We start from the raw sequence: 24470 nt of genomic DNA on the forward strand, positions 1-24470 counted from the left end.
TATATTATACCTTGAGTCGCCATAATATATTTTATGTATATTTTCAATTACCATAATTTATTTTACATAATTTGTGTTTTATAAAATTATATTAATATTTCATTTATGTTGATTATTTTCTGAACTTTATTTGCTTAAATTGAAACCCATAAATATGTTTGTTTAAATTTTAGAAATTATTTGACAATGATTTTATAAACAATTATTTTCTATAAGTACCACTACGAGAGTCTCATGCATTGGGGGACTTAAATAAACCATTGACTTCTGATTGGTCACTTTGTGGCCTTCTGTTTATCATGAATCCATTGACTTCTGTTTTGATTGTCACTTCGGTGACCTATGTTTTGTTTCGTTCTATACCATGGTTATGATTATTTTGTTTATATGATCTATTTATTATATATTTGTTATTCAAAATTATTTTCATATTATATAAACTATATTTTAATATCAAGCTCTATTTAGCCCAATAGTTATCCATGGTGATTTTTATACCCTTATGCTTTTAGTATAATATTTCTCACTCTGTCATGTGCTTATAGTTGTTAATCACTTTCAAGTGACGTGTCAGGTTCATCACGTGGGATAGGCACAAGGCACTTTATAATCATAATCTAGGCTCGGGCAATGAAATTAAATAGAAGCTCCAATGTATATGTTCGGTTATTATTGAATAAAGTTTTGGGTACCCTTTGTTTTTTTTCTCCGTTGCTCTATTAATTTGTTAGGACTTCAGTTATTATCTTGTCGCGACACTGAACCTCCAGGTACTGGGTTTTGGTCGTGACAACATCCCATTTAGGTAGATGATGCACTTCTACAAACTCAACCACATGCAGCTAGCAATAAACACATTTAGGATCATTAATGGCATAGTCGAGTTATGTTGCCAACATAACGCAAGGCTTATCCTTCCCGACATCCAATATTACTACACCATGTGTAGCCTGAAATTAACCAACGGCTACCCCTACTATCTCAAACCTCGGTCAACCGCTTACAAAATGATAGTCGACCTTCCAGACTCCAACAAGGGTGCTGGAGAAAGCTACCACATCATCTAGAGCAACTGGGAATTTGCACAAGATGATAAACTTTGCCTCTTTTTCCTGCGCCAAGGGATCTTTTAGGAAGGGGAGGGTAAGAACTTAGTCATCCTAAACCATACACTCTTGACATTGCTGCCCATACTTAGTCCAATTCTAATTTTTTTTCTTATTTTTACAGAGCTTCCTCAGCCTAGTAAATCCTTCAACAAGTTATACGTCAAAATGCAGGACCTTACCTGACTTCTGGACTTGCCAATCAAAGACCTCAAGGCCCCATTCTGCTCAACTACGTGCTGACGTGCCGGTCTCTACTGCTCGACGTTCTATCCAAGAGTATAACTCTACCATTTGAAACAACTCCATTAACAATATCTTCTCTACGAACAGACCATGTCACGACCCAAACCTGGTACCTAGAGGTTCGACGTCACAACAAGACAAAAACTGAAGTCATAACAAATTAATTATGTAGCGAAGTAAAATAATAGGGTACCCAAAAAGTTATTTAATTACATCCATAAAATATATACATTAGAGCTACCATTCAATTGCAATACCAAAGCTGGACTATGACTACAAGTGCCTTGTGCCTACCACACGCACTAGTCCTAACAAGTCACCTGAAAGTGGTTAACAACTATAAGCACGTGGTAGAATGAGAAATATTATACTGAGAGCATAAGGGTATAAAAATCACCATGGATATGTATTCAAGCTTAACAAAGATTTGTTTAGTAAAATAACCGAGTACATAATACGGAAATCATTTTGAATAACAGATATATAATACAGAAATCATACAACTAAATAATCATAACCACGAGATAAAACAAAAAAGAACAGATGTGTGGACTCAAGAGGTGGCTTGAACGGATCCTAGGGGTGGCTCCCACAACAGTGTAACACTTAGCTCCGCATAACACTTTGCTCCGTACCAGAAATCAAAGGGTCAGTGGATCCATCACAAACAGAGGGTTACTTAACATGACAATAGAACATAACAGAAGGTCACATAAAGTGACAAGTCAGAGGGCCAATGGATATTAAAGTCCTCCCAAGGCATGGGGCTGTCAGACAGCCAATGGATATTATAGTCTCCCAAGGCGTGGGATCTCGTGGTGATACTTACAAAATAATTATTCACAAACACATTTCATAAACAGTTTTATCCATGGGTTTCCTTTTTAAAACAAATAGGTTCAGTTAACAAAAATACTATACTTCAAAAACTAATATAATTTGCAAAACAAATTTTATATAAAACAGTTTATGAGAGCTCAAAATATAATAAAACTCACCTCAAAATTGATCGTTTACTCTCACTTTTGACTTCGGTTCACTCTTTCATATACCCCTCATTTGTTATTCTTGTGATTTTATTACCATGCAACTCACCTATTTATAAATGAGAAGACCCTTACTATGCAACACTGTACACCAACCACATGGCAAATCACGTAAACCATGTGGTTTGCACAACAATTGAATAATTTTGATTGATTGAGAGGAGCCCAAATTGATCAAATAACATTATATTATCATTTTTTGTTAATAAAACACAATAACTCGTAATTTAAATCAAATTACATTTTATTACACACAATTATAAAATTAAGTATTTTGCAGCGTTACAATCTTCCCTTCTTTTAAAATTTCGTCCTCAAAATTGATTTAGAAAATTATTTTTTTCATTTCTGCTATGCACTCTAATATAACATTTTAGGTATACATGTCCTATGCTCTAATGTTTTTTTTTAAAAAAAATAAACCATTGCTCTAACACCACTCCATTGTTCGTGGTTCCCAATGGCCACATCGGAGTCCCATTAAATCTAACAATAAGGTTGTCAGACTGCTCCAAATCATCCTTGTGAAGGGCGAACTTCTTGTAACATTTGATATACATGATGTCACAAGAGTGTTGTAATGACCCCCCAAAAAAAATTAAATAGCTGGTGCATAATGTAATTAAGCAAATTTTCAAATTTGATTACTGTGCAAATTCTGTGCAAAAATAGTTCAGTTTTGTATTTTGTAAAAATAGTTCCCGATCTCAGAAAATTATGAAATTTTTATATGTTGTTCCCATATGAGTCTAGCACGTTGGATAAAAATTTTAGAATTAAATGATGAGTTTTTAATTTATTAAAATTCACGGACTGATTGGTGTTCAATTTAATTTATAGCAGAATTTGAAATTGAGTTTTGGGTGTTCGGACCAGGATTTGAGATAAATTTGTTGAGACTATTTTGGTATATAATTGGACCATGTTTGACTTATGAGAGAGACCCATGATTTAGATTTAATTTAATTTGAGTTTGTTTAATGACTCATGTTTAAATGTTTGGTCCTTTTTAATTAAGTGATTGGTAGTAACCACCTTAAGAATTGTTATTATTTATTATATAGGATTATAATAAATATTTGATGATGAGTGTGGAATAAAGAAAGGCTGTGGAGAATGATGATTTGCGAGAGCTCATAGATGAGCAATGATCAAAAGAAAATTGAGTGGCTGACAGAAGGGATCTCTAAAAGAAAAAGAGATAGAGATAATATAAAAAATGAGTTTTGTGTAATGGTGGAGGTTTTTGGCTGAGAGCATTTTTGAGAGAGAAAAAAAGGTTAGAAAAAGGGAAAGACACACACATGGGGAGATAAGGGACATCATTGTTTTAAAGTTAAAAAAAAGAAAAGAAAATACACATCAAGAGAATATATGATGACTTTCTCTCTCTGTGGGGGCTAAGAGAGGTTTTCAGTGGAAATAAAATAAAATAAAAAAGAGGGTAAAGAAGAAGTTCATATGGCTGTCATCTCTATCTCTCTCGGTGGGATATTTAAAAAAAAAAAAAAGAAAACGAAAAAGAGATGACATCGGCCCACTCTTGAACCTATTAGGCAGCTTAATACAGTCAAATGAGGGAATTGGAGTGAGCAGATTTATGGAAAAAGTTGTGAAAAAGACCAATCTCTCTCTCTCTCTCCCTCTTTATTTTTCCATTGATGCTCAATCTTTGAGCTTGAAATGGGAGTCTTTAGAGTGAGATTTTGCCAAAGTGTTGTACACGAAAGTCGGAAAACTTGTCGTGATCTTCGCAATAGTGATCTCGGATCCATGATCGGGTGATGTTTGCATTTTCGGATTAGCTTTTCTTCATATTTGAGGTAGGGACTTTTTTCATATTTTTACATTAAAGTTATGTAAGGGTTATTTTGAGAAAATATGTCATTATAAGAGGTATTGCATATATATATATATATATTTCAGATTTTTGTTTGGTAATTTTTGAAAGAAAAATTAGGTTGAAGTGTTAAGAATATTGTTATTTTGAAATTGATTTGGAAAAATCATCTTGTGTTAGAAATACTTGTTAAAAATTCAAAAATAAAATAAAATAAATAGTTGTATGAGTTGTATCTACCTCATATCATGGTTAGATAATTTATTTTGAAAAAATAATGTTGAAATATTTATTTCATCTTTGAGTTTTGGAATTTATTTTTGAGAAGAAAAATAAATTGATGTTGAGGAATATGGAGTAAATGCTTAAGTAGGAATTATAGAATTGTTTTAGGATTAAAAACTCTAAAAGTGTTATATTCATGATATTTTATAAAAGATGATATGTTGATGATTAAGTTGTGTTCATTTTTATGAAAATAAAAATGTGAAATGTGGACTTTCAAACTTATAACCTTGAAAATGTTACTATTGGGCATATTTCATAATTTTGATGTAAATATCATGTTGGTTAAGTAATTTTAGAAAAAGTTGTGAAATTGTTATTGGTAGAGAATTTGGTAAAAATATTACCTCTTTAAATAGCTTGGCATGAAAAATGATTATGTTGAAATATAGTTATGTTTGAGGGATGAGGCATGTGAAGTTAGGTTTGGTATTGTTAATTTGAAATTTTTTGAATATAATAAACTTACTAATCTAGTGGATTAAATTAGTTTTGGTTAAAAGGTTATATCCGTTATGGTTAAAAGTGTGTAATTAAGATTAGACCATAACTTTTGACATAGTATGATGGAAATGGTAAAGTTTAATAAGTAGGGATTTCCTTTGAGTTATATAAATGTTTTTGCAAGATCTAGATGATTTTCGAAATTATCCTTTGATTTGTTTTGAAAATTGATTGTTGATTAAAAAAGATGAGAGATTTTTTTTTAAAGTGGGTTTACTTTCTTGTTCCTTTTAAAATACAAATTGAGGGTTTTGAACTATGAGGATTGAAGAGAGATGTTTTTGGTGACTTTCTTTCAATAAATGAAGATGAGTGATTTTGGTGAAAAAACCTAAAAATTGGAAGTTTTTAAGAAACATGTTGACAATTTTTGAAGATGTTGTTATATTTATTTTGTGCACCAAAATAAATGATATTTGAAAAATTATTTATTTTTTTACATATAAATGATGGTTTTCATAGAATATGAGAATTGTTAAGTTTTAAAAATTGTTATTCAAAATGTTGATATAGTCTTGAAGTGACTAAATGGTTGAGATTACACTAAGTATGGGAATTATGTTGTCCCATGGATGAATTGGAATAAAATTATTTATATTCATCTTGAGAAATTATATTGAAATGAGAAATGAGAATTTTGATCAGAATAGGAATATTGTGTGGAAGTATTGAAAGTGGAAGAAATATTGTATTGTATTATTAATCATTGCATTGGCATATCATTTAATTTGATAATGATAAGCTTTGAAATTTGATTTGAAAACTTTGTATTGAGAAAGGAATGTTGGGAAACAAGTTTTCATGTAATGATTTTGGGGTAAATACGATCGTAAGTCTTGAAATGTAGTGTAAATGATAGGTGTCGAACCTTCCATTTAATACTGGTAAAAATGACAGATTACAAGTGTCGAGCCTTCCAGTTAATACTGGTAAAAATGAAAAATTAGTAGTACTTGTATAGTCTACTTGCAGACACCAGCCTAGGGATTACCTGAGTCGTATTTACCATCTTGGAATTTTATTAAAATTGTTGGATTAATGTATTTTCAAAATGGCATTGTGCGTAAAATTTTCAAAAGATGAAAAAAATATTTTGAGTATGACATGGCATATGCATTCATCTTGTAAGACCGTATAAAATGGATTTGATGAATTGTTTAATTATTTGATTCAATTGATAGTGAGATAATTGAATGAATTGAAAAGGATGTCCTGTTTCTATTGAAACATGTTTATTTATTTAAGTTAACTTGTTATGGTTAATTAAATAAATTAGATATAAGAGATTATGTAATAAAATCATATAGTTTTAACATGATATGATTTCACATATATGTATGAGTATTTTGGTACCCGTATATCTTCTAATGTTTTAATATGAGATTGCTTGGTAAGCTAGTGGTTGCTCACCCCTTACATGTACATGTGTACAGGGAATGCTTTTCGGATTTGAAGATCAAACAATGGTTTTTACCATTTCATAAGTGTAATGTAGTGATGGATTGTACTACTTCATTTGTTGTTTGGCTGAGTGCTATTTTTTTGTAAAAAGTAGTATCTTCTCTTTTATTGTAAGCCTCAAGGCATTTTTTTTATTTGTATGTAAATGTCATTGTTGTATAACAAGAGGGATTATGTATATTTAATTATTCATCATATCATCCAAGAATGAAATGTTATTTGTAAATAGACTTAATTAATGAATATTGGTAAGGTTGTCCGAGTAATAAAATACGGGGCGTTACAAGTTGCCTTGATCAATTAGTATACGCCTTACCTAGTAGTCTCTAATCTTCAGTGTCATTATCAGAACATCGTTGTGCGTATGTTACACCATATCTAGGTCTTCGTCCGTGAACGAGATCGTCGGCCCCCGATGTCCCTCAATCCGAGGCTTCTTCTGTTGGGCTTAGACGACATACTACAGATGTCTTACGCTCTGTGTCTCTCATTGGATCTCGTTTGCATTGACCTTCTGTGGATCACGTTGATAACTCATGGTCCATTTGCCTATGGCGCAAGGGTGGTGGTTCTGCTGCCGGTGCCTGGGCCAGCTTCGCCTATTCCTCTCTTGTCTTTGCCTTGTCTATCAAGTCTCTCAGGTGTCCCTTCCTAACCAGGTCCTCCAAGTGTTGTTTCAGAGTCCGACACCCTTAAGTCATGTGCCTATTCTTGTCATGGTAAGCACAATTCTTCTCAGGGTTCCTGTCAATGTACTCCATCGAGGTCTTCTGCGGTGCCCTAAAGTAGGCTGATTCTTGATCTCCTCCAAGATCTTGTAGATTGGGATCCTGAAAACTATGCTCACAACTTGCATAGCCTTCAATCCTAATTCTGGCCTGTCGGTGCCGATATTTCCTCGATTGCGCTTTAGTGAGTCGTTTCTCTTCTCTTGCTTTACTACACTTGCCTTCTTTATTTTCTTGTCTTCCTTTATCCTTGCATACTTTTCAATCCTTGCCATGAGGTCCTCCATGCTCTTTGGGAGGGTCTTTGTAAGGGATTGCCGAAGTGGGCAATCATTTTACAAGTCGTTCTTGAAAGACACGACTGCAAATTCCTGGTTACAAACTGGTATTCGATTGTAAACCTTGTAGTATCTCTTGGCGTAAGCCCTAAGGCTTTCGCCATCGTCAATCTTCAGGGGCAATAGGGAATCGACCCTTAATAGCTGCAATCTGTTTGTAACAAACCTGGCCACAAATATCTTGGCCAGGCCTTTCCAATTCTTGATGCATCCCTTTGACAATTTGAGGAACCAATCTAATGTTGTTTCCCCAAATGTTGATGGAAACACCTTGCATAACAACTGCTCGTTTCCACTTCACAGAGACATTGCATTTAAATATAAACCAACATGAAAGTTCTGACTTACCATCATAAATTTGGAACCTCGATATACTAAATCTCTTTCGTGCCTCTAATGCATCCAACTCTACCTAGAAAGATGTTCTTGGTTGAGCAATGGACATTACCTTGGCTCTCTGCCTATTCCTCTGGAGGTAATCTTGCAAGTCTTCCTTCGTCCGCCCAGGAGCTCGGCTATCGGTTGATTTCAGTCTCTTTGGTGCGTTGCTTCCAATGTTGGGATGTGTATGTTTGGATTTCTCCACATCTATTACATCGTCAAAGCACAGGCCCTACTTGTTGATCTGTCAAGATCTCCTGATATGGGTTCCTCTAGTCCTTAGGGTTCTATGTGACTCCTCTTGTCGTGTTTCTGTCCGCCCGGCATTCTGTGACCGTCATAGTGAGTTCCCAGCCCTCTTCTCATGATGTGGGACGGTTGGTACAACAACCTATCCCTCCCTCTGGGCGCCGTCGTTTGCTACTGGGGTCAGCGTTGCCGGTAAGGACAACGCTGGTTGCATCACTTTATTCTGCATCATGAAGTTCACCACAGTTTGTAAGTCCATCAGTTTGTTTGCCAAGTCCTTCACCTTGTCGTCTTTTCTCAGGCATCTTTCTTTCCATACTTAGAAGTTGCTCTCGTTGTCGGCATTGTTTGCTTCAGGATTTACTTCTTGCACTTTTTCGTCATTGTTTCCTCCTCCAGCATTTGGATCCATGTACTCCCCTTCCTCACTGTGTATGCCATCCCTGACTCTTACCTTTTGTCCAGCGTTAGCCATCTATTCTTTACTAAGTTTCTACAGACGGCACCAAATTGTGGGTGTTGAGTTCCGACCTAACAATCAAACAGGAAACTTGGCTAGAGAACACACGGCAGAATAGATTAAACCAAGCACCTGCACACAAGAAGATAAGCATACCATGGTTCCACTCGAAGGTACTCCGACGATCAAGTCAGTCACTTATCTCTCATAGATATCAACTCAATTAACAGTGTATAAGAAAAAGCATACCTTAGACTCTTGGGGGTGCCTCACTTTTATAGCTGGCAATGCCCTCGTCCCCTAGAAGTCTCACTTCATAGGACTCAAGCACAACACTTATCTCGGACTCTTAATTAGATATGGATAAACTGCTCAAGAGCCTCATCCCTATCCGAACTAAGCGCCTCACTTATCTAGGATTCTTGTCTTCTATCAAAACATCTCGGATTCCGGTATTACCACACTATATCTCGGTAATACCACAATCACCTCGGCAATCTGGCTCGTCCACGTGGCACTTCGGCCAACACCTCGACCATATGACACGATCCCAAAAATGTGTCTCCATAGCTTTCTTCATTTGATACCAAACTAATAAAATAGTTGGAGTACTGTTTTCATTAATTTTTTATCAAATTTAAATTTGATGAAGAATTGAAAATGGTCTAATAGATAGAAGAAAATGATGTCAACATTGTTTACTTTGCTTTAAAATAAATAAAAAGTTATTACTTTCACCTTGTTTATTACAAATTCTAGGAACAATTTTAAATATTGGTCAATATTATTAAATAGTATTAGTTTATAGATCGGTAAATATCAACTGTAAAAATTCAAAATTTGTGATGTTTTACGTTAAGTTGTTTATTATAATTTTGGGTGTCATTTTAAATAAAGGTGTCAGACTACTGCTTGTTTCAGTAATATAATTATATATTCATGAATATCAAAAATTTAAAATTTCAAACGGGAGGTGTTTATCAATATTTATAACCCTAATTAGGGCTACGATTTTTGTTAATTAAGGAGTTTGAAATTTGTATAAATATTATGCCAAAGGGTTTTTTTTTTTTTTTTTTTTTTTGAGAACATGAAATATTATGCCTAAGGTTGACTACTCATATTCATAGCAATGTGAAGAATTAATGAATAATTTTCAAAATCATGGGAATTATTTTAGTTCACTGTAAAAGGTTCATTAGTGCATGTTCTAAGAACCATAGGCCCAAAATTACTGGGCCTCTGGCCCGTGGTTCAGGTGAAAATTCTAAATTAGTAAAAAGTTTTGTGATAATAATGATGAAAATCAAATACAATATATAATAATTAATATAAAAAAAATTCTTAAAGAATGAGAGAAATTTTTTTAAAAAATATAAGCGGAATAATACCTATATGTAAGTAGAGCAACAATGATTTATCCCACTAAAAACATCACCACTAATAGCACTAATGCATTAAAAAAGTAAAAAAAAAAATACAACTCCAAGACCAAAACATCACATCATTAATGACGGAACCCACTGCCACCTAATTAGTGGGAGCACTAATGCTCCCAAGCATTTTTCGTAAGTAGAGAGATTGAAATTGAAAAAACCTCCCAGTGAGACAACGAAAGATGTAAAGATCCATTGACTTGATCTGGTGATGGTTCTTGAAACATTTATATATATATATATATATACATATATTTGTGAGAGAACTGTAAGGACAAATTAATTTTAAAAAACTACTATAAATATGTGATATGTTGCCTTTATTGATTAAAATTTAAAAGTAAACCTCATGAGTTAAGAATTGGTAAGATGTCCTTTTTTCCATTACAAAATTATATTGAGTGACTTTTAACTAGGATTGTTAAGCGAATTAAATTATTTTGGTTTAACTTAGTTCATTAAAAATTTATTTGAAATCAATTCGTTATGTAAACAAGTTAAATTTAAATACAATTTTAAATTTGTTAAGTTTTAAAGTGAAATTTAAATAATTTATTACTTAACTCAATTAATTTATATGTACTACAAATTATTAAGCTACTTAAACTTTATTCGAATTCAACTCGTTAAAAACTTATCTCCTTATATAAATAAATTAAATTTAAATATAATTTTAAACTCATTAAATTATAAAATCAAGTTTCAACAGTCTATTCGGCTCATTTTCGTGCTACTTTTTAACTTTTTGCTTTACTTGTGAAGAGAGAGATTTATACAAAGGGATCTTTTGGGAAGTGAATTATAATCTACTTTTTAGATTATAACACACTTTTTTCTCTCACAAAAATCAACTTTTAACAAAAAAATTAATTATAACTATCTTTATAAAGTAGGCCAAAATAAAATAGGAAAAGCAAAATGCCGATGGAAAGAGGACAACTTATTTTATTTCCTGAAGCAAAAGGAGCGCTCAGCGTGGGAGAGAGAGAGAGAGAGAATATTACTTAATTGTGAAGAGAGAGATTTGTTTTGTTTTAGGAAATAAGTGAAAAGTTAGGTTGCGCTGGGTAGAATTTTCTAAATATAATTTGAAAATAGAATTATATTTTGAGTTTATGAGTTTTAGAATTATGATTTGAGTGTGAAAAATTTGTTTAGTGAATGAATTTTGAAAAGAGTTTTGAATTGAATAGGAAATTTTTGATGTGACATGTGATATTTGATTAAAAAACTTACAACTTATAACCAAACACACAACTCAAAATTCTATTCCAAACTCATAAAAAAAAATTAAAAATTCTGAAATTTTTTTATTTAAAATATAAAAAATACCAGGTGCCAATTATAAAAATAAAATAAAATAAAATAATAGTACTGCTCCGGTCAATTGGCTCAACGTCTGAGAAGACGACCAGTTAGTCCAAATTTTCCCGCATTACAAAGAGTTTTCAAAAGTGAGTGTGAAATTAATTTTTAAAAATACTAAACAAACACCACACTCAAAAGTGAGTGTGAAATTATATTTTGAAAGCTCCATCAAATGGGGCCTTAAATTTTTAATGTTTTTTAATTTTTTTAAAAAAATATGTAAAATAAAAAAAAAAGTAATTAACCTAAAAGAGGTTTTAAAAAAAAGAGGCCAAAATAAAATAGGAAAAGCAGTATGCTGAGTGAAACAGGACAAATCATTCTTAGCACTCTGCGATAGAGGGAGGGAAAGGGATGTGGTTGGTTTCTACGATAGCACCTTTTGAAATTGAAATTATTTTATTACTTAATTTTTTAAAAATAGGATTAAAAAAAAAGAATATTTAAATATTTTATCAAAAAATTTCACTTCTTATGTGATGTGGTAGGACTTTCTTTTTTTTAAAAAAATAATAAATAAAAAAAAAAAAAAAAAACAAGTGATAGACCTTATACACCTAGTATTTATTTTGTGAAAACAAGTAAATAAAATAAAATAAAATACGTTTATCACAAACAATAATGCTACATTTTTATTTAAAGCAACGGTACATGAATATGTATATATATATAAAAAAAAAAAAAAACTAGAACATGAAAAAAAAATTAAAAAAATAGAAAATAACCTTTTTAAAAACAAAACGAGAGAATGCCCACTAAAAGCAACATTAAACAAAGGAGTAAGCAGTCAGACAAAGGAGTATCCTCAGTTATTGCTCAGAGCATCTCTAGCAAAATCGTTATATCACCAATTTTGTTATTTTAGTCAGTTTTAAGCTCGAAAATGAGTCTCCAACAGTCTCATCAGAAGTTTGCTAAAATAATTTTAAGTTACAGTAACTCGTCAAAGAAGATGAGGCACAGTGTTCTAGCCTCATAATTTTTTATTATGTTCTTCCTTCCTCGTGTTGATCTCTGAACAGGTGTGCTCTTCAACTTTTTTTTTTTTTTTAATAAATACTATATTTGAAAGAAGAAAGAATAAAAAATAATATTTAAAAGAAGGAAGATAACTAAAGTACATAACCTTATTGGAATATATAGTAAAAAAATGACTACGTAAAATAATAATAAAAAAATTTAAATAACTATTTTAACTATTTTTACTGGATATGCTCTTACACATTTCCGCAGTCTCAGATATGGCTACAACAACTACAAATTCAAAAATAAGTTTAAAGCTCCTCGTAGACACCAACTCCAACAAGGTTCTCTTTGTGGAGCCCGAAAAGGATTTTATTAACCTCCTCTTTGGCCTCCGGTTCAATTCGTATTTAGTTTATTAAAAATTCGTTCAAAGTATACTCGCTATTATGTAAATAAATTAAATTTAAATTTAATTTTAAATTCGTTAAATTTTTAAATGAAGTTTGAATAATTTATTACTTAAATCAATAAATTTATATGTATTACAAATTATTAAGCTACTTCAACTTTATTTGAATTCAATTCATTAAAAACTCATTTTATTATATAAATAAGTCAAATTTAAATATAATTTTAAGTTCATTGAGTTATAAAATTAAGTTTGAACAATCTGTTCGACTCATTTTCAAGCTATTTTTAACTAATTTCTCTTTACTTGTGAAGAGAGAGATTTGTACAAAATAAGATAGGAAAAGCAGTATGTTAGAAACAGGACAAATTATTTTATTTCTTAAAACAAAAGGAGCACTTTGCCAGAGAGAGAGAGAGAGAGAGAGAGAGAGAAGATTACTTAATTGTGAAGAGAGAAAGATTTGTACAAAATGAGATAGAAAAACAGTATGTTGACGGAAACAGGACAAATTATTTTCTTTCTTAAAGCAAAAGGAGCATTGTACGAGCATGAAATAAAGGAACTCATATAATCCTATTGATCAAGTTTGCACTCCTTCAAACGTCGTCGCTTTGTTACTTGAAAACACAAACGTGAGCTAACCGGCGGGTGTGTGTCAGATACCTCTCCCATACCTAAGTCAGCAAGTAGACAATAGACAAAAGCTCTGTGTATTCGAGAGTAGAAATTGTGATACCTGTACATAAGTCCTATCATGAGCTTTTATAGATTCCGCATGGCTCAATCCTAGTAGGACTCCAATTCTCCTTATAAGAGTCCTCGTAGGAATCATACTTCTAAGGATAATACCTATCCTGATAACACCTTACTCACTACCAACCAAGTGAGATGGCTCGAACCTCCTTACCTCGGCTTGGTAGTAGCTCATCTGAGCTAGCATGGCCTTGCCCCAGGCCAGACAGAACCAGGAATATTTGACCGAGAAAACCAGTTCGGTACCCCGATCCAGCTTGGGTCAAACATAACCACCTCGGTCTAAACCTTGGGCCGAATATCCGCCCAATCCACGACCGAGCTTACTCCATTCTCATTTCCGCCCACAGTGCATCCTAACGACCAAGAGTGTATACCTAGCTCGGTCCATCCAATAGATGGTCTTAGCTTAGCCTAATTTGCACATAAATTGCCCTCTCAATTGCCCCTCAATTCCATTTGCAATGCATGATTGGGATTATTCTTCTCAAGCCGTGCTAAGATATTCCAACCAACTGAACCAAAAGCAACCCAACCGAACTAAAATACTTCTATCAGAACTATAGACATGTCCATCTCTAGGTAACTCGGTTTGCTAGAACCGTGCCTGTTACACTGCGTGTCGTTTCGCGTACCCGACATCGTGTCCTTACTAGGACACATGGCACACGTCCATTGCTTCTCCGTACAGTGACAGCCGTCTCACATTTATCAAAAAACGTTCGAAAAATTCTCGCCGTTTTCATGCCTATACAAAACCCACTTCTTTAACTAAGCACTCTTACTGTTGATCTTCTCTCCCTTATATTTCCGAGTTCCACATCTGTGCCTCCTGTGCTCTAGTCCCAAACCAAGTAGCCATATCATCCGCTTCACTTGCCCTATTGTTGGTTGGATTCTAGCTTCTTGCTTTAAACCCGTAAGTTGTTAATGCCTCTTGCTTCCTTTTGCTGGTGTTCCTTTTTATTAATTTCTATAATATTAATTTCTATAATTCCAGCACTTAATCCCTATATATACGTATTTATATACACTAGAGCGTTAAGTTTAAATCCAAAACCTCACGCTCAAGCCTAAAAACACACTAGATGGATTTTGAATCAGTTTAAAACATGGTTTTGATCCAAAATTGTGCTGTGACTGAACTAGGAACTTGTTTGCGACCTTTAGGCTTGTACTTGACCGAACTAAAAGCGCACTATAACCTTGTGCATTGATCACCAACCGTGCTATAAACCTTGAGTTGGCTCTGTTTCACAGCCGAACTGGAAACTGTCTCTAACCCAGATATAGCCGAGCTAGGCTTATTTTACTTTTGCCTATTTACTTAGCCCGGTCCAGTTATTTGGGCATAACACTTTTTATTTCCACTTTGCAGACTTGACTAGGTTGGCCAAGCACACCCTTATACTTTGCCCCTGGGCGATTTTGCTCAACCGAGCCATCCAAAGTCACACCAGTGCCGAGCTAGGCTGCCATGTTCATTTTTAATATAACAATTTTTAAGTATAATGGGTAAATACCAATTCCTAGTGGACTCACCTAGAGCCATGGCAGAATTTCGAAAAGAATACCACATCTCAGATGACGTCCATCTTTCCTTAGCCGAGCTAGACACCATGCCATGGGGCAAGTCAGGATTTGTTCCATTCACCATGGTGTCTATTGTAGAGGGGGGACTTCGGTTCCCAGTCCAACCCTTGATCTATGAATTTCTTAGGCAAACCAGACTATGCCCCACACAACTATCTTTCAATACTTACAAAATAATAAATGGCATAGCCAAACTAAATCGCCGTCTTGGCCTCAACCTCGGACTGGTTGAGCTTTTTCATCAATATTCGCTCGGTCAGAATGATGACGATTGGGTATATTGTCTTAGAGTAAGAAAGGGCTGAGAGAAAATCATCAAGAACACACTTGATAAAGATCTAAACGACGATGATTTTCTTTGGGTGTCTGGGAACTTTGAAGATCATAAAGCCCAAATACCGAGCTATAACATCAACTGGAACAAGGGGACAGCTGGTAAGGACAGCTCGGTTTCATCTTTATTTGTTATCAAAAATAACTGTCGTACTAACCCTTGTGTTCTTTGTTCATTATGCAGATTTGAACCACCTGAAATCAACTTACACTTACGTGAATCAAGACGCGATCCGAGCCGCGCTACGATACCGGCATCGAGACTGGATCGAGCTGCTCGACGTACAACTGTTCTACTGTTACAGCGGTAAGAGAAAAACCAAAGTAACCGACTTCCTCCTTCACCCGAGCCAAACCCCACTCTCCCCCAAATCAACCTAATCCCACTCACTAAAGAATATGAGATGGCAAAGAGGCGAGCTGTCTACGCCCTTATTACCCAGCAGACCGCTGCTTCCACAGTTGAGGTCCAGACCGAGTTGCCCCCAGCTGGTAACGCTCGTGAGGCCGTGGTCGCCCTTCCAACCACTAGAGCCTCGTCATCCTGGCCTAATAAGAGACCGCGTACCTCGGCCGACCAAACACAGCGTTTGGTTGATAAAGAAGACGCCAAGCAGCCTCAGGCCATGCTCCCTGAAACACCCACAAGTAAACATTGAGCTACCCCATCTCCTCCTCCAGCGTGGGCACCAGTTGTGTTTTTTAAGGGCCGAGTCATGACTAAGTCTGATTCTGTTTGCGCTGAAAAAGACCATCTTCTGGCATTTAACTTGGAAAAAAATGTCTGCCTTCCAGCTGACATAGAGCACCACGCCCATCTAACCGAGCTGAAGGCCATACGATCTGCCAACAAATCGCTAATTCTAGTAACGCTGAATTCTACCTATGTTCTGGTTTTGCCACTAACTTCTCTCTCGATTCTTCTAACGGTAAATGTTCTGTAGGCCGTGCAAAAGAACTAGATCGCGCACGAGCGCGTGCTTGAATTAAGAAGAATGGCCAAGGCGGCCATTGTTGAAGGCAAGGCCAAAGAAGCCGAGCTTAAAGAACTACGAGCAAAGTTCGCCGAGCTAAAAGCTGACCAGGACCAATTGGCTGAGCAGGTTTCTGCTGCTGAGGCAGATAAGAACAAAGCTCTGGACGAAAAGAAGGATCGTTATCTTCGAGAGATGGCCAAGCTCGAGAAGAAAAAAGATGCCAAAATAAAAGCATTGCAGAAGAAAATGGAGAACGCTGAAGAGCACAGTTTCAAAGAAGGTGAGGAGCTCTACGTCCAGCAATGCAAGGCGTCGAAAGACATCTTTTTTAAGTGTGAGTGGAAAGCTGCCGTTGCCAAGCTCGGTCATGGGCCTGATTCTGAAGCCTTTCTCAACCCTCCCCCTCACTTTATACCCAGTTATGTGACAGACTATGTAGCCGCGGTCCAACAGAAGTTCCTTCAGGCGGGGAAGGAAAAAGAAACCTCTGATCTAAATAATGCCCCAACTGCTAACACTGACCCCGGTCTTCAGCCTGCTCGGGTGGATCCGCTCACCCAGCCTATGCCAAGCACGGTTGACGGGGTGCCCTTGGCTAACCTACCTCAGGAGACAACCGCCGAAACCGGGCTACCCAGTGGTGAGGTCCGGGTTGACCTGAACATTGACCTTGACGACCTTTTTACCTAAGGCTCATTTTCTCTTTTCTTTTTGTTTGCAATGTAACTAGGCTAAACGCCCCACCTTTTGTAATTACTTACCAATGAATAAAATCTGTCTTTTTTCACTCTTTATAGTGTATTATCTTTAATGCAAGCCTAGCCGGCCTGGTTAGCTCGGCCGTTCCTTATCTTGCCCACCTTTTTCGACCGAGATATTTATCTCGGCTAAAAAATAACTTGAAAAATTACAAAACCTTTGTGACCGAAATGTGTGCCTTGATCCTTAGCTCGGCTAAAAGAAAATAGGTTTGATTAAACCTGCAAACTTACTTGAGCCTAAATCCTTATCTCGGCTGAAGAACGAACTAAGTGTTCAATCACATCTGCCAACTTCCTTGAGCGTAGATCCTTATCTTGGCTTAAGGGACGAACTAAGTGTCGGTCAAACCTGCCAACCTTCTTGAGCCTAAATCCTTATCTCAGCTGAAGGAGAAAGATTTGTCGATCAAACCTGCGAACCTTCTTGAGCCTAGATTCTTATCTCGGCTAAAGAGCTAAGTGTTGGTCAAACCTGTCAACCTTCTTGAGCCTAGATCCTTATCTTGGCCGAAGAACTAAAGATGTTGGTCAAACCTACCAACCTTCTTGAGCCTAGATCCTTATCTCGGCTGAAGAACAAAAGGTGTTGGTCAAACCTGTCAACCTTCTTGAGCCTAGATCCTTACATCGGCCGAAGAACTAAAGGTGTTGGTCAAACCTGCCAACCTTCTTGAGCCTAGATCTTTATCTCTGCTGAAGAAGAGAACTAAGTGTTGGTCAAGCCTGCCAACCTTCGTAATTACCCCCAGTCGACAATAAATATGAACACCTTTTACAAACAAAGGAAAAAAATATTTTTACTAGAAAAAAAAAAACTACTTGTTTTATTGCAAAAGAAAACTTACAAGTGTTTTTAAGAAAAAACTAAAAATAAAATAGTTTAAGATTGGCTGTGTTCCATGGCCTAGGAATAGCTTTGCTGTTCATATCTTCTAAGTGATATGCCCCTTTTCCCACTAAACCAATCACTTTGTATGGTCCTTCCCAGTTAGGTCCTAACTTGTCATCTCTAGGTACCAAAGCATTGCCCATTACTTTGCGCAATACCCAATCTCCAATCTTGAATTGTCTTAGGTGTACTGTTTTGTTGTATTTTCTGGACAACTCTTGTTGATATGAGGCAATGTGCACCAATGCCCTTTCTCTTCTTTCTTTTGCGGAGTCGAGTTCTAAGGCTATGGCCTCACCATTCAAGTTTGGATCAAAATTTGTTCTCCTAATAGTGGGGAGGCCCACTTCTAGGGGAATTACTGCCACCATGCCATAGGCCAAAGAAAAAAGTGTTTTGCCAGTTGACCGCTGAGGTGTGGTACAGTAAGCCCATAAAACATGGGAAAATTCTTCAGCCCACTTGTCTTTTGCTCTTTCTAACCTCTTCTTCAGACCATCTAAGACTACTTTGTTAGAAGCTTCAGCTTGGCCACTAGCTTGGGGGTACGCCAGTGTAGAGTTGTAGAATTCTATTTTGTATTCTTCACAAAAGCCCCTAAAGATTTTTCTATCAAACTGAGTGCCGTTGTTGGATATTAAAGCCTTGGGTATACCGAACCGAGTTATGATGTTCTACCAGATGAACTTCTTGACGTCTTTTTCTTTTATAGATGCGAGTGCTTCTGTCTCCACCCACTTTGTGAAATAGTCCGTTGCTACGAGAAAGAACTTTCTGTTGCCTGGCGCAGTTGGGAGTGGTCCTACTATATCCAGGCCCTACATTGCAAAGGGCCACAGGCTGGTCAATGGTAGAAGCTCTCAAGCTGGTTGATGCATTTGGTGTGTGAACTTCTGACATTTCTCACACTTCTTGACATATTTCTCTAAATCTACTTGCATGTACGGCCACCAATACCCTTGTGAAATTGCTCGGTAGGCCAGCGATCTTTCCCCTTAGTGGTTTCCGCAGACGCCTTCGTGTATTTCAAACAAAGATGCCTCGACCTTACTAGGATGGACACATTTCAAGTAAGGTCTTGTAAAGGATTTTTTATACAGTGCTAGTGATGGGGAGAGCCAAAATCGTTGTGACTTTGCTCTAATTTTATTGGCTTCTTTCTTTTCTTCAGGTAAAATGCCATCTTTTAAAAACATTATGATGGGATCCCTCCAAGAAGGGCCTAGCTCGGCACAATATGTTTCTGCTGCTTCGGGCTCTTTAATACTTGGTCTGGGTAGGAAGTTAATCAACAATGGGTGTGAGATAGATATATCTGCCATTGACGCAAAACCGACCAGTTCATCTACTTTACTATTTTCCTCTCAATCGATTTGTTCTATCCGAACTACTTCGAACTTCATGATCTTTTTTCTGACCAACTCTTGGTATTAGCCATTCTATCATCCTTTGCTTCGTAGTCGCCCAGAATCTGGTTGACTACCAGCTGGGAGTCACTGTGCACTATCAGCTCGGTGGCCTTCATGCAAAGTGCTGATTTCAAACCTACTAGCAATACTTCATACTCCGCCTCGTTGTTGGATGTTGGGAAGCCAAGGTTGACTGCATGTTCAATTGTTAGGCCATCCAGTGAGACGAGAACTATGCCTAGTCTTGTACCATGCCTATTGGATGCTTCGTCCATGAAGAGTTTCCACATCTCTCCGACGAATAGCTTTTAGCAAGTGGAGGGATCTGATGATGTCTTCAGATCAGAAGCATTGCTGATGCCTTTTTTCGGGTTAATGTCTGCTGTTGGGCTTTGATCCTCACTGTCTGACTGTCTCAAGACTTTATTTTTGGGTGAGTCCTTGTTGGCAGTGCTGCGATCTGTTCCTTTTTCCCTTTCTTCAGGCCTGAATGGCTTGCCATGCAGTCGGGCGTCCTGCTTTGGGGGCTGCACTATTCTTGCGACACTTTTCCTCCTTCTTTCAGTTGCCTCAGTCAAGTCGATCGAGTAAACATGATGACTCCCTGGCGCGAACTCGGCCACAAAGTTTGCCAAAGCTTGGGCCTTTATTGCGGTTCTTGGTTGAAACTTAATGTCAAAATGCGTCAACTCCACTGCACACTTCAAAATTCGTCCAGAAAAATCCGCCCTCTCAAAAAAGGCTTTTAAAAGGAAGGTCATTAAGATAATCACGGTGTGGGCATGGAAGTAGTGCGACAATTTTCTTGAGGCCATCATCAAAGCTAAGGCCAGCTTTTCCAACGGCAGGTACCTTGTTTCAGCGCCCAGCAATGTCTTGCTCACATAGAAGATAGGCAAGTGTTGTATTCCCTCAGCTCTCACCAATATTGCGCTAACTACATGCTGGGAAACTGTTAAGAACAAAAAGAGCTCATCTCCCGATACTGGAGTCACCAACAATGGAGGAGAGGTCATCTAGTCTTTCAAGCTTATAAAGGCGCGGTCGCACTCATCATCCTACTCAAACTTGGCCTTCAGTGCCTGGAAGAATGGTCGATACCTGTCTGACGACTGACTTATAAATTGGTTTAGTGCGGCTGCTAGGCCAGTGAGATGCTGCACCTCCTTGATGGTGTTAGGCCTCTTAAGGTCTTGGATGGCTTTGATCTGAGAGGGATCAGCTTCTATACCCTGGTTGGTCACTAGAAAGCTTAGGAATTTGCCTGACCTCACGCCGAATGTGCACTTAGATGCGTTTAGTCGCAACTTGTGGGACTTCAAAATTTGAAACATTTCATCTAAGTCCTTGAGATGGTTCCCCTCATCTCTGCTTTTGACTACCATATCATCTATGTAAGCCTCCGTTGTTCTGCCTAACAATGGTTCAAACATTTTGGTGATCATCCGTTGAAATGTAACCCTTGTGTTTTTCAAGCCAAAGGGCATGACCCTGTAGCAATATAGTCCTCTAGGTGTTGTAAACGATATGACCTCCTAATTCGGTTTATACATAACGATCTGATGGTAACCGTGATATGCATTAAGAAAGCTAAGTCGGTTATGCCCTACTGTTAGGTCCACCAATTGGTCTATTCGTGGCAGGGAAAAGCTATCTTTTGGGCATGCTTTGTTAACTGTTTTGTAGTCCACAGAAACGTGCCATTTGCTGTTCTTTTTTGGCACCACTATAGTGTTGAAAATCCACCTGGGATAGTGTATTTCTTTGATTGCCCCTGCTTCCAGCAAGTTTCCCACTTCTTCCGCCACTATCTCTGCGTAGTAGAGTATCGATCGGCGAGTTCGCTATATAATTAGTCTAGTACTTAGATGGACATTGAGTTGATGGCAGATGAAATTTGGGTCAATGCCAGGCATGTTGTACGGCATCCAGGCGAACACTTCGATGTTAGAGGTCAAAAATTCCATGATCTCTATTCTTTCAGTGCTGGATAGAGACGAGCCGAGCAAAAAGAACTTTTCTGAGTTTTTTCCATCTATCCTCACCTCTACTAAGTCTTCCATTGCCTTCTGTTCGGCTGCTTTACCGACGTCAGTGAACAGCTCGTTGCTTTCTAGCTCTTCTACCATTTGTACAAACTCTTTTGCAGCCCGACTGCCGTTTATAGTAATGAAGCACTGTTTTGACATAATTTGGTCCCCTAAGACTTCTTCAATCACTTCGGTTTCGTTAGGAAACCATAGCACCTGATGGTAGGTTGATGCCACTGATCGCATGGCGTGCAACCATGCTCTTCCCAAGATTATGTTGTAAGTGAAAGGGACTTTCAATACCTTCAACCTGTTTTGTCATCGTTCCTGCCTTGACCAACAGAAGTATCTTGCCCACCTACCATTCTGGCATTGAGTTGAAGCCGACTAAGGGAGATGTTGCGGGTGCCAAGTCTCTGTCCTCCAATTTTAGTTACTTGAAGGTCTCGTAGTACATTATCTCGCAGGAGCTCCCTTGGTCAATTAGGATCCGCTTGATGTCGAAGTTTTTGACGCGCAAAGTAACCACCAGTGCGTCGTTGTGAGGGCATTGTAACCTTGCTAAGTCCCTGTCAGAAAAAAAAAATGACATTCGTTGCATTCGTTTTTTCCCTTTTGACGGTAGGTTGTGCACTTAGTACCCCTCTCAAGTGCTCAGCCTTTTTTATCATCCCTCTGAGCTCACATACCCGTTCAGGTTTGATGATCCCATGTATTACGTTGATTATGCCTTGGGGTGGACCGTTGACCGGCATCCCATCCAGCCTGTTGCGTTCTTGGGGGGCCGGCTGTGTTCTCCCCTCTATATACTGGTCCAGGTAGCGTGCCACCACTAACTCCTCCAGATGTTGCCTCAATGGCGTACAATTTTTAGTTCGGTGCCCCTTTACATCATGGAAGGTGCAACGGTACCTATCATCGTAGCCCCTCTGCGCTTCTCCCAACTTGGCAGACCGCCGAACGAAGGATTCGTCACGTATCTCGCTAAGAATCCGGTGATAGGTTTATTGAATATCGTGGTGATGGCAGTATGAACTCTCAACTTCCTTGCTTGGGGGTCCTCTTTGTTTGCTCTACTGTCTTGCCCATTCTTGCTCGGTTGTTCTTTTCGCCCGACCATGTTTACTTTTGCCGTAGGTTTTTTGTTTGACATCGCTGTTGTGCCAGCTTTCGCTTTGGTTCGTACGACATCTTCTTCTACCTGGATGTGCTGATGCACTCTCTCTATTAGGGCCTCCATTGTGAGGGGTGGAGTCATCGTCATTGAATCCCTCAATTTGTTGCCAGCTGGCAAACCTCGTTTGCACTGTGTGATAGCTAGGTTTGTGGGGCAATCTCCAATCTAATAAAAAAGTCTCCCAACACCGGTTATTGTAAGACCTCAATGTTTTCTTCTTGCCCATGTCTATGGAGAGAAGCTGGTCAATCTTCACAGGCATCTTGGTGTTCGTTCTGAATCTAGTCACGAATACCTTCGCTAGTTGCGCCTATGAAGCTATGCTGCCTTCGGGCAACCTTTCAAACCACGTTAAACTCAGGTCACTGAGGTTGGAAGGAAACATGATACACATTAAAGCCTCGTTTCGCCGATATACTGCCATAACCTGGCGAAAGTGGCGAAAGTGCATGTAGGGGTCTGACTTTCCCTCATAATAGTGAATTTAGGCTGGTAGAAGCCTGAGGGTAATGGTGCGTTCTCTATTGCCAGAATGAATGGCGAGCTCTGCAACCTTGCTATCGCTTTGTCTGCTAGTTCATTGGCAAGGCACAGCTTTGGCATTCCAACCTCGATACTCCCATGTATTCTAGGAGCTAATCGTTGCAGCGCTAAGACTCTGCGGGGGTCGCGAGCCTAGGATTCTTCTCTTCTTCGAGCCCTTTCCTCAAGCACTGTCCGCAGGTCTGCCGACCTAGGCAACTCAGATGTCATTTGGTGCAAATGCGAGGGCCAATAACTACTTCTTTCTGTGTAAGACCTTTCAGTCCTCGTTCTCTCAGACCTGGAGTAGCGAATCCTAGGAGTCCTTGATTGTGTGTCGTCTATCCTGAGGCTTCTACTTTCAGCTTGTGATGGTGTGACTTGTCTGTCACGATCTCCTGAATGGTAAGAGCCTGTGTTGCCTTTGCGCCCCTCTTCTGTTGCCACCCCTTTCTTTTTATCTGACGCTTCATTGTCTCCATGTTTGCCGCCATCCTCCGTATCAATTCGTCTTGCTCCCTTACCCGATCTTCTAGAACCTGAGGATCCAACCTCTGCCTCTGCCTTTCAGGGCTTTGGGAGCGACAAGGACTAGAGCCCCGTCTTTCTCGTGTGTCCCTCTGCGGGTTCCGTTGCGGGGGATCTAACTCTGCCATGGGCAGGATAAAAGGCAAGCCTTCACGCCTTTCGCCTCCTTCTAGGGTTTGCCCATCTATAGCAGAGTGTGGCAAGTCTTCATTGTGCGCCATTGAAATCAGTTGAAAGAAAAACTTAATCAAGAGGTTTGTTCTTGGTGATTGCTTCCTACAGATGGCGCCAATTGTACGAGCATGAAATAAAGGAACTCGTATAATCATGTTGATCAAGTTTGCACTCCTTCAAACGTCATCGCTTTGTTACCTGAAAATACAAACGTGAGCTAGCCGGCGGGTCTGTGCCGGATATCTCTTCGATGCCTAAGTCAGCAAGTAGACAATAGACAAAAGTTCTGTGTATTCAAGAGTAGAAATTGTGATACCTGTACATAGATCCTGTCATGAGCTTTTATAGATTCCGCATGGCTCAATCCTAGTAGGACTCCAATTCTCCTTATAAGAGTCCTCGTAAGAATCATACTTCCAAGGATAATACCTATCCTGATAACACCCTACTCACTACCAACCAAGTGAAATGGCTCGAACCTCCTTACCTCGGCTCAGT

General features: G+C 37.9%; 1 protein-coding gene and 1 long non-coding RNA gene across 3 annotated transcripts in view; one reads left to right on the forward strand and one right to left on the reverse strand.

Annotated features, from left to right (window-relative positions):
- LOC114290822 (uncharacterized) overlaps positions 1 to 24470 on the reverse strand; it is a 90127-nt gene that overhangs the window by 45124 nt on the left and 20533 nt on the right. The gene's annotated exons all lie outside the window — the stretch shown is intronic.
- On the forward strand, positions 3940 to 6757 carry LOC145807597 (uncharacterized). Its single transcript, XR_014350837.1, has 2 exons — positions 3940 to 4221; positions 6461 to 6757. It is a non-coding gene; the product is annotated as an uncharacterized LOC145807597 (long non-coding RNA).

This window comes from Camellia sinensis, chromosome 14 (assembly GCF_055761805.1).
Source record: "Camellia sinensis isolate YWXY chromosome 14, ASM5576180v1, whole genome shotgun sequence".
In the NCBI taxonomy this organism is placed as follows: domain Eukaryota; kingdom Viridiplantae; phylum Streptophyta; class Magnoliopsida; order Ericales; family Theaceae; genus Camellia; species Camellia sinensis.